The sequence below is a fragment of the Hippopotamus amphibius genome, chromosome 7, assembly GCF_030028045.1.
Source record: "Hippopotamus amphibius kiboko isolate mHipAmp2 chromosome 7, mHipAmp2.hap2, whole genome shotgun sequence".
Classification (NCBI taxonomy): domain Eukaryota; kingdom Metazoa; phylum Chordata; class Mammalia; order Artiodactyla; family Hippopotamidae; genus Hippopotamus; species Hippopotamus amphibius.
Window position 1 is genome coordinate 144849044 of NC_080192.1, and position 13645 is coordinate 144862688.

The window sequence follows — 13645 nt, forward strand, 5'->3', positions numbered from 1 at the left end:
CAACATGGAGATGACGGAGAAGTTAGGATTATTTGACAACAGTTTTAAAGCAGCAAAGATTAAAAATGTTTCTGTGAGTAATTATGAAATGCTTGAAACAAAGGGAAAAAAAAAAGAAGGTCTCAATAGGGAAATAAAGAAGAACCAAATGGAAATTTTAGAAGTGAAAAATACAAAAACGTAAGATAAAAAACTCAATGAATGGCTTAACATCAGAATAGACAGAGGAAAGAATCAGTGGAGTAATAAAAATCTGATCAACAGGAGAAAATAGACTGGAAAAAATTAAGAGGCATTTAACAGAAGATATGACATTTATATCTCCAGTGGCTAGGAAGAAAAGTAGAAAGAAGGGCTGAAGAGGTGCACAAGGAAATAATGGCTACAAACTCTCCAAAGCTGTCAAAAGATATAAACCTTCAGATTCAAGAAGTTGAGTGAATCCCAAAGAGAAATTTACAGCACAACATATCATTGACCAACTTCTGAAAGTAAAGACAAAGAAATCTTGAATGAAGTGAGAGAGAAATGACATCTTATCTACACAGAAAAATCAGTTTGAGAACAGATTTCTTTTCAGAAACCATAGATGCCAGAAGGAAAAGGCATAATATTTTTAAGTGCTGAAGTAAAAGAAATTTTAACCCAGAACTCTATATCCAACAAAAATACTATTCAGTAAAATCAGGGAAATCTAAATAGAAAGTTTTCTAGACAGAGACAATTGAAAAACAAAAGAATTTTGGAACATGAGGAATGAAGAAAAACAATAAGTAAAAGTGTGGGTAAATACATTTTTCTCTGCTTTTGTCATCAAAATTGTCTGATGGTTGAGATAAAAGTTATAACACTAACATGGCTTTAAATACGTGTAGAGAAAACATTTAAGACAATTATATTACAAATGTTATGGGGACAGTAAAGAGTTGTAAAGGGAGATGAGATTTTTACACTTCATGTGAACAAGTAAAATGTCAAAGTTAATAGACAGTTATAAGCAATTATATAGTATAAACCCCAGAGAACTACCAAAATAGCCCTACAGACAAATCCACTTATAAACACAATAAATAAGTATAAATAAAATTCTAGAAGATGTTCAAGTAACTCATAGGAAGATGGAAAAAAGAAAACAGAGAAATGAAAAATGGAAAGAACAAATAGAAAACCAAAAAGTAAAGATGATATACCCAAGTTCTAACATAGCAATAATTACATTACATGTAATGGTCTAAATATACAAATTCAAGCATTGAGATTGGCAAAGTGGATTAATAACATGAGCCAACTGTAGGCTATCTGTAAAAAAACTCACTTCACATATGATAATATAGGTAGGTTGAGAGTAAAAGGATGGAAAATGTATGTTATGCAAATATTAATCAAAAGCAAAATGTGGAATATTATCAGATAAAGTAAGGTCTGGAGCAAATAAAATAACCAGAGACTGAGAGGGGCATTACTTAACAATGACAGTGTCAATTCATGAAGATGACATAGCAATCCTAAACATGCATGCATCAGACAACACAGTTGCAAAACCTTACGACTGAAAGAAGAAAAAGATCAATCCATGATCACAATTGGAGACTTTAATGCCCCTCTTAACAACTGATAGAACAATAGGACAGAAAATAAGCTGGAAAAGAGAAAAACTCAACAATATGAGTGATCTAAAGAAGAAATCAAGATTTATAGAATGACCCACCCAACAGCAGCAGATCAAGCAGTTTTTTTTCAAATGCTCATGAAACATATACTAAGATAAACCACATCTTGAGTCATAAAACAAACCTCACCAAATGTAAAAGAATTGGGCCATTTGCAGTATGTTCTCTGACCACTATGAAACCATTACATCTGTGCTGTTAATGTCATGGCACCACTTTGGTGATATCTAATATAAAATAAAACAAGCATATCTATTAACAATGAAATGCTACTTTTCTTTATGAATCCTGGAGAAATACCCATGCATGTGCACAAGGAGGCGTGGTTAAAGATGTTTACCACAACATTATTTATAATTGTAATAGAATATGAAACATCTAAATGTTTTCCAGCAGGGCAGTGGTTAAATAAGCATTCTAACACATACTATTACATAATCCATGATCAGATGTGAAGTAGACCCACATGTATTAACAGAGAGATATATTTGAAACACCTTCAGTGAAAAAGCAAATTAAATAACAAATGGTAGCGATTGTCTAATGCCACAGAATCCTGTACTGTGAACCACTGCAGAAACGTAGTGCCATCACATCAACACCATCAAGCTGGGCTGGGCATGGATGGAAAGTTTCATTTCAGCAGGGCACCTACGCTTATCTGATGAACAGCTGAGGGTCGGCTGATCTAGGACGGCCTTGGCAGCCTGATTAGGGGAACTTGGGGCTGCTCTGCACCTGCCTTGTCCTCCAGAAGGACGACACAGACGTCTTCTCCCAGGGAAGGTGGAGGAGCGAGAGAGAAGTGGAAACACACAGGCTTCTTCTAGTCTAGCTCGGAATGGGCTGTTATTGCTTCCACCTCATTCTATGGCCCAAAATCAGTCACATGGATGAGCCCATATTCAAGGAGAAAAAGACTCTGCCTCTTTTGTGAGAAAAACTAAAAAGGTATGTGGCAACAGCCGTGATAAAAGGAGAGCGGAAGTATTTGAGCTGTTAATGCGAGCAATTCACCACAAATATCTACAGTTACATAATACAACATCTCTTGTGTGTTTGTGGTGGGGAAACGGGGATGCTGAATTCTCAGATTACTGGTGCAGAACACAAAGCAGAATTTAGCTGGAGCTGCTGCATCGACTTTTCACATTGAGAATGTTTTCTTTTGTGTGTGTGTGTGTGTGTGTTAAAATCATATAGGCTATGTAAAGCAAACTAGTGAGATACTTATAGAATTTTATTTATTTGTTTGTTTATTTATTTATTTATTTATTGGCTGCATTGGGTCTTTGTTGCTGTGGGCGGGCTTTCTCTAATTGGAGTGAGCGGGAGCTACTCTTTGTTGCGGTGCATGGGCTTCTCATTGCAGTGGCTTCTTTTGTTCTGGAGCATGGGCTCTAGGCATGCAGGCTCAGTAGTTGTGGCTTGCGGGCTCTAGAACGCAGGCTCAGTAGTTCTGGTGCACTGGCTTAATTGCTCTGTGGCATTGGAATCTTCCTGGACCATGGCTGCAACTTGTGTCCCCTGTATTGGCAGGTGGACTTTTAACTACTGTGCCTCCAGGGATGTCCCAACACTTATAGAATTTTTTTAGAGATACAAACAAGAACAGTATACATTATGGGTGAGATCCAAGGAGTGTGACAGTAAACTGATTATGTCTTCAAGGTCCAAATCAGGAAGAGCAGGTACCCTACTCTGTAACAGTAAGTAATCTGGTTTGCTGACATTTATTGTGTTTGTACATCCCAGGGTCTTTTCAAATATTTCATCCAATTCTCCCAATAACTTGCATGGATGGTATTATGGTAACCATTCTAGAGATAAGACAGCTTAGCCTCAGGGAACATGAATAACTTAACCAAGTTACCTTGTCGATAAGGGAGGAGCTGGCCTTGCAGGTGCTAGTTCTAGTGCTCTTGGCTCTGCCCCTAATTTCTCCTGTACGGCAGCATGGCATCAAGTTTGTCAACACACATGAAACCCAGGGAGGCAGAGAGGCAAATTGAGGATGATAGATGGAGATTTTCTTGAATTGACTTCACAGTAGCCTGTATTTGGTGACACAGAAAATCACAAAAAAAATGCTACTTTCCTCAAGCACACATTCACAAAACCCACACAGGTGCAGAAATGAACAAAGGAACAGGTTCTAAGTCTAGTTAGCAGTCAAGTAGGACCCTTGTTTCTTCTTTCTCTCTCTCTCTCCCTACCTGTTTGCTGGCATTATTTTTTATGAGAGAGACACCAGGAAATGAAAATGCTGCATTTGGTTAGCATTTTGTAAAGCACAGATTAGTAAATAAATACCTCATGGCTGCATACAACTGCTGAAGTTACAATTAACCACAGGTGGGTTTACGCTATTGGCTGTTTAGCAAACGGGAGGCTGGAGAGAGTAGCCCACTTCCACATGGCCCCGCAGCTTCTGGTCTCAGTATGACCGTCATCAGATGTCTTTTTCATCCTGGGGCTGGGTGGTCAGGAAGCAGGTTCTCCTTGTCTTGTCCTTGAGAGCTGATGCGATCACCAGGCGGCCCTTGGTTGGCGGGGCGCCAGTAATTTGACATCATTTTTGGTGCAGAATTACTGCCAAAGGAATTTCTACAAATCTTGAAGATTTCAAAAAATCAAACTAAAATAATGCCACACTGCTATTGTAACAACTCACAGCCAGATTTCATTATGAAGATTTTTGTCATAAACTGTAATTCAAATATATATCTTTGAAAATAGTGCAATTTTTAATACCTTCTTCAAAAACTGAAAGTCCTGCTCTGACCAGATTTATGGCGGACTGAGGAGTGGAACTATCATTTAAACCCTAGGGGTAGAGGAGACTGTTAAAATCTATTAGAATACAAAGACAACAGTAATAAAAAGTTTTTTTTTTTTTTTACCTAAACATTTTCATAAGAGATCATGGACTATAGCTGTAATACTGCTTAATGATGAAATCTGTTTTGATATAATTTCTAACTAGTTATTTTTTTATTGAGTTCTTCTATAATATATGGTTGAAGAATTGGGATGCTATGTGTACTTGAAGGCGGGAAAACAGCATCAATATTCCCTGGATTTATCAGAAGTTTATAACAGAAAACCGATAAATTTATACTCTGGAGATTGTACCAACACAGCAGCAAAAGGTTGCTTGAAAGAAAGTCCAGGGAGGTTTGGTGATCTTGTTCCAATATGGCCAGTATTTTCAGTTTCAGGCACCACTTTTAAGCCAATATTTTTCCTGTATTAGTTCCTTTTTTTTCTCAGTTGATTGTTTGGTGCACATGTACCAGGTCAATGTCAATTTAATGAGACTGCTCTAAGTGTTCCACCAGCAAGACCTGCTCTCACGATCCCCAAAGGCTCCACATTTGAAATAGTTTTGTCTACTCAACTGCACTTTACAGGTAATAACACTTTTATTATCTCATGTTTCATTCATCAGACACTATATAACTGCCAGTCAAGGTTTCTAACCGGCATGAGATTCCCAGGCTATCAACATGAGGTCGACAGCAGCAAGGCAACGAGTGGCTTGTTTTATGGTTTACAGGCCGGGGTTTGGGTCTCAGTCACTAGCTTTGTGGTGCTGGCAACCATTTAACCAATCTGTCTCTCTTTCTGTCCATCTCTCACTCTTTCCCTCCTGCTCCTCCCACGCTTATAAAATGTTAATGCTGATATATTGCAAGATTGTTACAAGGGATGCTGAGACTTCAGGGTGGGAACCACCGTACTGTAGAGACTCTTCTAAATAGGATAATTGATTAGGGAAAGAGAGGGACCTCTAGAATCAGCTTTGTAGTCAAGCAGAACAGCTTATGTATACAACACTCTCCTAAATGTCATGGAGTTGATGGACCAAATGATGCCGAGTAGAAAGCTGCATCAGAGACATGGGGACCATTCCCAGGATGTCATAGCCATGAGGCCATAGCACCAGGACAAAAAGCACAAGCGTGTTGGATGCCACACAGGGCGACCTAGAAAAACCCATACCTTGTTCATTCATCCCAGAGTTAGGGAGACAGGACCAGAGGCAGGAAGTCAATGGTCAGACACACTGAACTGAGTCCTGGAGTTGAAGGCTTGGGTTCTCCCTGCAGACACATGCCATTTATGACACCAAGAAATATAGGAGAAAGCACACGGTGGCATGTGTATTTACAGGAATGAATCAGGAAAGTAATAGCTGCGTTACTTTAAACTCCATTATGTACCAGGCCCTCTGCCAAGTCCTGTACACACATTACCTTATTCAAGGTTCACAAAAATCCTATTTTTCAAGTAAGAAAAAGAGGCTTATAAAGATTAAGTGATTTTCCCAAATATGTGCAGCTAGAAGTTGTCTGAGTCAGGAATCCACAATAGGCTCTTTGATGGGATAGCTCATACATCTTCCAGTGCACTACCCCATAGATGCACCAGGGATGTAGGGAACATTGTTCTCTTACGTTTTCATAGTGCATCAAGTGCAGATGAATGTTCACATCTACCACCCAGCGTCCTCTTTTTACTACGAACACACAGAAAAATTAGATGGTACAGTAAAAGGTTCTTTAAAAAGAGAGCATGGACTTGAACTCAAGCTTTCTGAGGCCAGAAGCTGTGCTGTTTTCACTGTATGACACAACTGTCAAAGGAAACAGTAATCCCTTCAGATATGGATGGGGCTACAGGTGTGAATTGGTAAGAAAAATCTTTCATAGAGGAGACGGGCTTGAATTGACCCAGAAAGTACATATGGGATTTTGTTGGTAGACGCATAATGAAGGAAGAAAAATAAGGAAGAAAGTTTCCCCCAAGAGGATGTGTACCAAACATTATTCAAGGAAATATAACATTTAAATTCATACTCTAGAAATACCTACAACTTGATATCTTTATAATGTGGTTATTTTGATATTTAAGTAATAAGCCCTCTCAGATAATTTTCAACTTGGGCCTGTTTTATCTTTTTGTCATTCCAATGATGAAGTGAAGATTCCAATAAAATCAGCATGCCTCAAACAAGAGTTTCTCCACATTCATTTTGATGTCATAAAGCAGGACAATTGTACTGTTTCCATGGAAGAGCCTCTACATTGGGAAAAAAGAGTTTTAATCCTGGCTGGAGTGAGGGCCAGCCTGGGATGTTGTGCCTAAATACAGAGTGTGTAGTATTTATTTTCAGCTTCAAAAATTTTGAGGACTTTTATTTTATTGAAAATTTGTGTTTTCTCCCATAATATCCTCACATTTGTTTCAATAGAAAATATATTTTCCATTATCATAGATTAAAAGAGTTATGGTGTCCCTGTGGGTGCACTGCAGGAAACTCCATTTCGTCACCTGTATCTGAATCCCTTCCTATGTTTATGAATTCCTACCTATGTATGATGAAAAGCAGAGCCCACTCTGCTAACGGCAGGGGGATGCCTGCCATGGTGGCGGCCGTCTTCTAAGATGATAGACATCCTCCCACATCATAGTGAATGGCTCAGAGATGAGCACGTGCTGAGTCAAGAGGAGAGAACGGAGTGGACAGAGCCAAAGGTAGGGAAGCAGATCTAGAAATACTGGACATAACCAGGTTCAAAGGACGTTTTCAAGCTTCACCTTAAACCAGCTGTGTCTTAGAACACAAAGGCCAATAGATTACACGTATGATTTAAGCTCGCTTAAGCTGTCTTCTTATGCTATTTGCAACCAAAGCACTCTATCTGACCTGCTGTAAAATTTTGGTGTTTAGTCCTGTTAGTATTTTAGTTTCTGCAATAGTGAATGTCATTACCCAAAATTCCCTTGTATGGTGTCTCAAAGTGTGAAATAGGAAGCAGTATGTGACCCTGTACAGTACTGGATAACTGAAACATTCCTGAGAGCTTCATAACTCAAATTCAGTAAAAGAGACATATAGACACACAATATGTGCATATGTACATACACACACACATACATACTTATAGAGATATACACACACAGACATGTACATGCACATGTATGCGTGTGAGTGTACACATATACACACATGTTGTGTGAGCACACAGTATAATGTAGAGTGCTGGGAAGAACTCCACCTTGAAGCTCAGGAGATGTGGCTCTTGGCTCTGCCACTACTTCCATGATCTTGGCAAATTCACTGTAGATTAGGTGAACACTGGTTAATATTTCCATGGCATTTAGCAAAGTGGTCTGGTATGAATTATCTCGTTGAACACTCCAACATTTCTATAAGACAAGAAAGGGCACTTGTTATAAATGCAGATTCTCTGGTGGGACTCTAAGACTGATGAACACATGAGAGTCGGGCCCGGACACTTGTGTCTCTCCCGTCACTCCAGAAGATGACTGCGTTCGGTTAGGATGGAAACCCAACACCACCCGTCCTCCGTATTTTATCCAACAGACATTCTGTGGTCTTTGCAGCCGCCCTTGGGAACCTCAGCTTTCTTTGGCCAAGCACAGCTTGTCCGGGGATGTGTCATCCTTCTCCAGGGCAAGCATATTGGAACCCCTAGATCCAGCTATATTTGAAGACTTTTGACCCCTGGATTTTCTAGTTTTACGAATAAACAAATTTCCTTTCTGCCCGATCCGTTTGAGGCAGGTGTCTATCAGCGGCAGAAAGAGCCTGGCTGTGGTAAGAGTACTGGGAGGCCCTTGTATTCTGCATTCACCCAGAAACCTGTAATAGTGCAGACGTTTCTTTCCTCCCATGTTTGGAGCATGACCCCTAATTCTTCGAGGTTCTTCCACCTACAGCTGCTCGATGCCTGTACAATTCATCTCCTACCTGACAGACCATTAGGTATGTGAACACCTTGTTATGTTTTCTCTAACTGTGTTCTTTGCTAGGCTAAAAACTGTCAGAAGTTCAGAAAAGAACAGAAATATATGTTTAATATTGAAGTCTATCTCTGAATATATCCAGCACTTTGCATTATCTACTAAGAGTGAGGTACCGACCTCTTACAGGTATTTAGATATTTCAGCCCCACCTCCTGGTAAAGAAGCTTCTCCTGCCTGAGATAGAATATGTATAACATAGTGAAGTTCTAGAGGGAGAAAGCTGGGTGGTGGCAAAGGTTCAGGTCTTTGACACATGTGCTCATTAAGAAATACAGATACCCAATCACAACAAGAGAAATGCATTTTGTTATCTGCTTCCTTAAGGAGAAGGCAATCCTTATGTTTTATTTTGAGATTTCTGTTGAAGATGGTCAGTGGACTACTAGTGCCATATTATATAAAATTCTCCATTATCTCTCAGTCAACCGCACTGGGTTTTCGAAAGCTTTACCCACTCAGGGGCACGTGTCGTCTATAATATGTAGTACCTTTGGTCTGAGTCTTTTGCAGTTAATACGGTTTTTTATAGAGCATCTCTGCATTCTTCCTCTGACATGAAACCACTGTCACAACAACACAAGAATAGTAACTTTTACACCTTCAAGGACTCGGCGTGCAGGAGGCAACACGCCAAACGGGTTACCTACATTGCTTTATTGAACAAACTTACCGACCACTTGGACGGATATTATTAACCTTAATATACAGATGAAGACCTAGAGGGTCACAGAGCTGAGAGTAACGGGCAAGGTGGCCCATAAGCTGGTAAATGGAGGAGCCAGACAGGTTCTGATGCAAGTGTTTCTCTCCCCAGTCTTACTGTCTCCCCTCATTGTTCCCTGCGTGTAATTACAGAATTAGGTGTAATTATAAAATAATTCTGATTCTGTCATATGGAATTGAAACCCTCCTCCTTTTTCTGTCCTAATTCTATCTTCTTCATAGCCTTAAAAAATATTAACAGACATTTGAAGTCACTGCTTCCTGGTCTCACCTCACATCCAAGCTCACCTACTCCTGCCTTTCTGGTGTCCTCAGCATTCCAGTGCCTCTGTTTTATGAAGGTCGTCAATGACACCCTAAGAGACTTCATTCAAAACTCTTTTCCATGCCCGTCTTGTCATCACTTGTCTTGTCCTTTAAAATAGGAGTGCCCCACCCCCCGGTGGATTAGTTTCCTGTGGCTGCTGCAACAAATTTTCACAAATTCGGAGGCTTAAACAGAGGAGAGATTTATTACCTCAGAGTTTTGGAGGCCAGATGTCCAAAACCAAGGTTTGGCAGGACCATCCTCCCTCTGGAGGAGCTACAAAGAACCTGTCATCTGCCTCTTCCAACTTCTTGTGGCAGGTGGCTTCCCCCAGCTTGTGGTGGCCTCTCTTTCTCTGCTCTGTCTTTTCATAGCCTCCTCTGTGTGTCTGACTCAAAATTCTCTCGGCATCATTCTTATGAGGAAGTGCGTGATTGCAGGAGGACCACCCAGATGACACAGTAGACCCTCCTCCTTTCACAGTCCTGAACTTAATCACATCTCTGTCATCAAAGTCACACCCATTGGTTCTAGGGAGTAGGATGTGGACATAACGTGGTGGGTGGGGAGGGGGCACCATTTGCCCCATTACACATGGTTCCCTCTTTAATTATAGTGCCCTCTTGCTCTCGTAATCTTCCTGTTTTTTTTTTTTTGTATGCACTAAGTGTAAAGGTTTTTTTTTTTTATTATTATTATTATTATGAGTAGCATAGGCAAAATTATTTGTCAATACATTTTTAAGGAATTTCACATGTTCTGATTCTTTCCGCTGCCAATCACCTTAGTTCTTCCAAAGTCATAACCCTTTCAAAAAGAAGTTTTGCTCAATCCACAGCTGTCATGTGAGTCAGCCCACAATTTGTTTTTTTTTTTTTTTTTCTTCCAACTCTTTACTGGAGTATAATTGCTTTACACTATTGTGCCAGTTTCTGCTCTACAACAAAGTGAGTCAGCTGTATATATACATATATCCCCATATCTGCTCCCCCTTGAGACTCCCTCCTACCATCCCTATCCCACCCCTCTAGGTCATCACCAAGCATCAAGTTAATCTCCCTGTGCTCTGCAGCAGCTTCCCACTAGCCGTCTATTTTACATTTGGCAGTGTAAATATGTCAATGCTACTCTCTCACTTTGTCCCAGCTTCCCCTCCCCACCCCACCCCCCGTGTCCTCAAGTCCATTCTCTACATCTCCATCTTTATTCTTACCCTGCCACTAGGTTCATCAGTACCATTTTTTTAGATTCCATATACATGCGTTAGCATACTATGGAATATATACGTTTTTCTCTTTCTGGCTTACTTTACTCCGTATGACAGACTCTAGGTCTATCCACCTCACTACAAACAACTCAATTTCATTCCTTTTTACGGTTGAGTGATATTCCATTGTATATATGTGCCATATCTTCTTTATCCATTCATCTGTTGATGGGCATTTAGGTTGCTTCCTGACTATTGTAAATAGCGCTGCAATGAACATTGGGGTGCATGTGTCTTTTTGGATTATGGTGTTCTCTGGATATATGCCCAGCAGTGGGATTGCTGGGTCATATGGTTGTTCTATTTTTAGTTTTTCAAGGAACCTCCATACTGTATTCTATAGTGGCTGTACCAATTTACATTCCCACAAACAGTGAAGGAGAGTTCCCTTTTCTCCACAGCCTCTCTAGCATTTATTATTTCTAGGTTTTTTGATGATGGCCAATCTGACTGGTGTGAGGTGATACCTCACTGTAGCTTTGATTTGCATTTTGCTAATGATTAGTGATGTTGAGTATCTTTTCATGTGTTTTTTAGCCATCTGTATGTTTTTGGAGAAATGTCTATTTAGGTCTTCTGCCCATTTTTGGATTGGGTTGTTTGCTCTTTGATATTGAGCTGCATCAGTTGCTTGTATATTTTGGAGATTAATCCTTTGTCAGTTGCTTCATTGGTGAATACTTTCCTGCCATTCTGAGGGTTGTCTTTTTGTCTTGCTTATCCTTTCTTTTGCTGTGCAGAGAGCCCACAGTTCTTTTAGTTAGGCTTCTTTGATTGCCAATGGAATATAGACACACTTCAAAATTCTCCACCTGTAATCTTTGGGATCCAATTGCCTCAAGCAATTTACTTTAGGACCCTAGAAGTTAAATACAGGAAGTACATTGCTATTTATTTTTTCTAATATTGAAAAGCCTTGTTATATCCAACTTTTACTCCTGAGCCTAGCAAAAAAAAAAAAAAAAAAAAAAAAAAGGGTTGCAGTTCTCCTTGTCACCACTGCAATAAAATTACAGTGATGGAAGCAAATCCTGTGTTCCCAATGTAGCCACATTAACCTGGTTATTTTCTTTTTTTTAATATTGGTTATGAAGACTATTTTTATTTCTTTTTTATTATTTTTTATTTTTGGGTCTCTCTGAGCCACATGCTGGATTGAACCTGCACCTCTGCAGTGGAAGCACAAAGTCTTAACCACTGGACCACCAGGGAAGTTCCTCTTCCTGATTACTTCACCAATATTTCCTATTATCTTGAAAATTCTCAGCTTTACAACCTTGGCAAAGCTCTTCTGGGCTTATAACAATTCCTTTTCCTACATCTGCGCGTGATCACAGGGGTTATGTTGGTTTATTTTGCAAGAATAAGATGCTGGCCAACCTGTGGCCACACTTGTTTCAGGGTAGGATCAAATTTCAACTTTTATTAGCTAACTTCCTACAACACACATGAGGGGTTTATATCTTCTCCCACTTACCTTTTCCTTAACCTAACATACCACATTTTCTTGTTAAATCAATAATGTTTATGCTATCAATATATAGCTATAGTTTTTTCTTAGATACTCTTTCTTGGTTGAATAAGCCTTCTTATTTCCAATTTGAGAATTTTTATCAAGATTGGATGTAGTCTTTTCTGAAATGCCTTCTCTGATTCTCTATAAATGATTATAAATTTTTAGGTTGGTTTGCCTCTTCTTCCCAATTTAGGTAAACTTTTAAAAATTGTTGATTAAAAAAAAAGTATAGTTGATTTACAATGTCTCAGGTGTACAGCAAAGCAATTCAGAAATATATATATACACACACACATATATATATATTTTAACTACATATCGAGTGTAGTAAAACATCATTTCCCTTTTTGTACAATGTATTTTGCTTTCCTGCTTATTTATTTACTTAGCTTTTTGCTTAGTTTTTTTGTTGTTTGTGTTTGGGGCGGGGTCAGCCATTATTTAATTTTAATACTTTTAATGATTTAACCCATAAATTCAATACTAGAATGTAAATCTCCTTCTAATATGTTTAAATGTATCCACATGAGCCATAAATCTCATTTTAACATTAAACATAGCTCACCTGTAGGTCTGCTGGGCAGCTGTGGGGTAAAGGTTTCCCTTCATGGTCACTCCAAGGTTTCCATCTTCATTTCTGGGTTGTATCTATATTTTTATGTTTCTTGTCCTTCTGAGTTTATTTTCTAATTTTGGTGGAGTATATCCTCTTTCAGCATGATACTTAAAATTCTTGAGAGGCTACAAATCTGAAAAAACAATTATAATCTCTATGCTTAATTGACATTCTGGCTGGGTACAAAAATATTGTTTACAAATTACTTCTTATAACTTTTGAAGGCGATGCCTCCATTTCAGGCTTGCTGTGTGGAAGCTGGGAGCCATTCTCGTCCACATTCTCTATTTGTCCCATTTTCCTTTTCTGTCTGGAAGACTTTAGGACTTTACTTTTCCCCAGTGTTCTGAGATTTACGATGATGTATCTTCCTTAGTATGTGGTCCTTCTCCTTCAACTGTGCTGGGAAATAAAGAGGAATCATCAGTCTGACAAATGATGTTCTTCAGTTCTGGGAAAATTTTGTATATCATTTTTCTTTTATTTCCTCTCTTTTATTTTTATGTTATCTCTTTTTTTCCTAGAATTTTCTATTCTTTGAACACTTTGGATTAATGTTTTAATTTTATTGTATTTTTCCTATTTCTTATATCACATGCTTTCGAGGAAATTTTATCAATTATATATTCCAATCTTTTCATTGAATTTTTAATTTTACCATCTAATTTTAACATTTGAGAGGTTATTTTTTATTATCCTAGGGGAAAAA

At 38.8% G+C, this 13645-nt stretch overlaps 1 non-coding gene across 1 annotated transcript; it reads right to left on the bottom strand.

The window, feature by feature from the left end:
* Positions 1-11777: 11777 nt before the first annotated feature.
* LOC130857925 (small nucleolar RNA SNORA1) lies at positions 11778-11901 on the bottom strand. The gene has a single exon (XR_009054920.1). It is a non-coding gene; the product is annotated as a small nucleolar RNA SNORA1 (small nucleolar RNA).
* Between the last annotated feature and the right edge of the window lie 1744 nt (positions 11902-13645).